This window comes from Montipora foliosa, chromosome 6 (assembly GCF_036669935.1).
Source record: "Montipora foliosa isolate CH-2021 chromosome 6, ASM3666993v2, whole genome shotgun sequence".
Lineage (NCBI taxonomy): Eukaryota > Metazoa > Cnidaria > Anthozoa > Scleractinia > Acroporidae > Montipora > Montipora foliosa.
The window spans coordinates 26649882-26653956 of NC_090874.1; positions in this window are offsets into that span (position 1 = coordinate 26649882).

Consider the following 4075-nt stretch of genomic DNA (forward strand, 5'->3'; position numbering starts at 1 on the left):
ATATTCATCATAAGTTCATATTCAAGGATAAAAGTGCATTTTTATGTGTACATGTACTTTCTTGTCAAATTCTCAATCAGTATTACTAAGGGTGTAAGGTACTGTCAGACTTTCCACTGTTCGTGGTTCAAGTGTCATTACATGTACTGCAACAATGATATCATAAGAACAGATTCAAACAAGTCTTCCTTTGGAGCAATAAAACTGTGAATTTAACATTAATATTATTATCATCATTCTTCTTCTTCTTCTTCTTCTTCTTATTATTATTATTATTATCATTATTACAATTTTATTTTCATATTTGTTATTGTTACATACCTGGTTAGTTATTACCTTTTGACTAGATCAATACAAACATCAGCTTCCATAGCTTTTGACGAGCCATATCAGTTGAGCCTGCAGTCATGTATGCGAGGCTTTTTTGACTGTCTGCTGGCAGCTTCACATGTTGCACACCTTTACAAAAACCATTATGAATAAAGGTCCTGGGTAACACTTTCAAGAGGAGGCAAATATGGATGTTGCCATGTGTTGAATGATTCTGTACTTTTTCTGGTCAAATTGAAAAATTGAAAAAACAATGCTTTTGTTGTTTGCAATGAGGTCCTAGTAGACAGAATAATTATATGTATAAATATATATTACCTTTTTGACCTTGAACCATAGCTAATCACATTGCCAGTTTTTAGGCCAACCATGGAGCCAACACCTAGTGGTTAAAATAAGGATATATTTTATTTACTGTAATTAATTAATTAATTAATTATTTATTTATTTATTTATTAAATTGACTTTGACTATTGGCCAGGACACCAAAACTGTCAGTAAGATAAAGAACAATCTAGAGAAAATAATAGCAGCTTCCTTTGAAAATGCATATCCAAATGCACCCTTTTAAATTTTAACAGATGTATAATTTGCAGTGTACCTGTCAGGCTGTTGTGGGCTTTTCCCCTTTTTTGCCATCCCATGTCATATGACGCTCCTATCTCGACATTTTCCTTTTCACTCTCCTCTTTCCACAGGTTTCTTTCCCTTTCTAAACTTTCCAGGCATGATTCCTTTGCCAACTTTTCAATTTGGGGTCCTACTTCCCTCTTGCGAGCCTTCAGCGTGGATTCCCCAACTGATGGTACATTGATAGATGACAACAACTCGTTTACGTGGGTAGGACCTATGCCTGCGTGTAGCATGCCTATAAATATGTCGATTCAACTTATTAAAAAATTGGCAGGATGTTAAATGGATGCTTTAATGAGGAAAATATTTTTAACATCAGTAAAAGTAAACAAACCCGCAGCGAGCTTCGTGTTAACATCAAAAATTGGTCTCCCTAGCGTGGTTCTGCTCCTACGGTGGGTCTTATTTGTTCGATAGATATTTGTCTCTCCACACTCGGAGTTTGAACAGCATTTGTAAAGTAGTGATCCTAGCCCAGAAACTGTTTCTTTTATGCAGTCCGAGAGCCGTAGAGCCACCCCACAAGCTTCACAACCCCAATCCAAAGCCTCAGCAAGGACATTTAATTCTACAACTCGACGACTGCGAAGTGAAACTTCGCTGCAGACTTTCGGATGACGCACATTTTTTTCATTTCCTTGTTTTTTGATAGCAGACCAGGTAGCTGTAAGACGATTTGCGGCATTGTTATTTCGAATAAAAGCTTCAGCTTTGCAAAAGCGGCCCTTGTTTGACCTACTCGTGCTAGCGGGAAGAACCGCCGCCATCTTGGATGTTGTAATGTTATGTGCAGAAAAGGTTGCGCAATGCAAAACCAGGGAATCACCTTAAATAGATATGCAATGCTGGGTGCAATGTAGCCAGCCACAAATTTAATTGCTTTTACCGGGATATTATCCGCTCCAGCTGCTTTCCCTGCATCTAGCGTAGATAGTGCTTTGAAAACTTGCTCATTGGAAACATACTGGAAAGAAGAGAATTCTCTAGCAGAAGGCACATTCGGGTTGTTGTTTAAGACTGGTGAAAAATGTGTTGCAGAAGAAGGAAGTACTTGTTCAGCGATAATTGTAAAATGGTTATTCATTGTGTCAGCAATCTCTTTGGGGTTCTCCCCCTTTTGTGGAGCTTGGGCTGTGCAGGAAAACTGGCGAACATCTCAGTGGCATACACCACACCTGTTTGCAGTAAAATATCGAGTGGTCACCACCACAGATTATACATTTGAGAATTCGCTGAGACATTGAGTTGTTTTTGAGTTAAGTCGTAATGATACTGATGGGTTTCAAGGTAAGTGACAGTAGTGGGTTACAATGAGCCCTTTAAACTCTACCGTGGATCAAAATCACTTAAAGGTGATTGGTTACTTGTTACATAAAGCAATCCTAATGAATACTTATGTTATTCTTTATTGGTCAAGCCTTATTTCTGCTGAAAATTCTTGCATATGAATACTATGCTATTACAATCCGACCAATGTGATGTGCTTAGGGAGATGCCATATTGGAATCTACCTTATGAACCGTGTGAGATTTACTCATTGTAGGGTAAACTATCATAACAACAGTGACGCCAGTTTTAATCTTGAATGTCTTAGTTTATGTGGTGACATAAATCCCAACCCCGGACCCACTGTAGGAAAAAACACTAGCAAGTGTTCCTTCTGTGGACGTGCCGTGGCTAAGAATCAACTACCAATTACATGCGACAGCTGTTGCCAATTGATTCACATAAAGTGTGGCGGGATAACAGCGAAACGCTACAAACAGCTTCTGTCCTGCTCAAATTACTGCTGGAGTTGTTCCACTTGTATAGGAAATGTGTTACAACAGCTACCTTTCGCGAATGTTGATAATATAATCAAACAAGATAACTCTCTTCAAAATACGAGCTCCCACAGAGAACTAACAATCATCTTTCAACGGAAAACCAACAATAAAGAATGCATAATTGCTCTTCTAAATGTAAATAGTCTCCCTAGCAAGTTTATTGAAATCAAGGAATGGCTTGCTGATGGGGTTTTTGACATTCTCTGCATTCAAGAGACAGTCCCATGTAAATGCATACAATATCTTTAGACGAGATAGAAAGAAAGGTGGTGGTGGCATCATCATCTCTGTACGGGATAGCATCATAGCAATGCCCGTCAAGACATGTAAATTTGTGGAAGCAATACTACTAGACTTAACTTTCGGTTAACTCGATTCACACCGATAGCAGCCTACAAGCCCCCCCCTCTGTGGATAATGTTCCATTTACTTCTGATATGTACAGTTTATTGGACAAAGCTACTTCGCTGAGCGACAAAATTATCTGTTTTGGGGATCTGAATTGTGACATTAGTAATCGTTTGGATAATTATAATAAAGGAACATGTCTACTGCACATTTGTGACATAATTCACCCACAAGAATATCTTCTCAGCGTTCTTCATGCTTAGATGTTATTCTGACGAATGTTCCAGGATACTTCAGGGAATCAGGAACTTTGGAGGTTGGCCTCAGTGATCACTGCCTAGTTTATACAGTTCTAAATAAGAAATTACTGCAACCTAAAGCTGAAATTATCCGGGTGCGCTCTTTCAAGAATTTTGATGAAGGCTCCTTTTGTAGCGACCTCAGCTTGGTTCCTTTTTCGACGGTTTACGTCTTTGATGACCCAGAAGATGTATATTGGGCTTGGAAAAAATTGTTCGTTGAAGTTTTGGATGATCACGTTCCAGTTAAATCGTTTCGACGAAAACATTGCGATCAATTTCAATTTATAAACCCTGAGTTACGGGAAGTGATGAGAGAACGTAATCGCTGTAAAAGGCAGTTCAACAAGTCCAGAAAGCCAGAATACTGGGAAAAATATCGCCAATTAAGAAACAAAGCTGTTAGTATGAGAAGAAATAGAGTAAGAGATCACTTTTCGAGAATCTGCAATGGTAAACATTCAGATCAAAAGAAGTTTTGGAACACAATAAGACCGTATATTTCATCCAGGAAAAAGCAGACTTTCCACAATGAACGTATTGTTTTAAAAGAAAATGGTGGTGTTATTAGAGAACAAAAGAAAGTCGCCGAGGTTTTGGCAGCATATTTTTCAAGCTCTCAGCACACTGATTTCAATC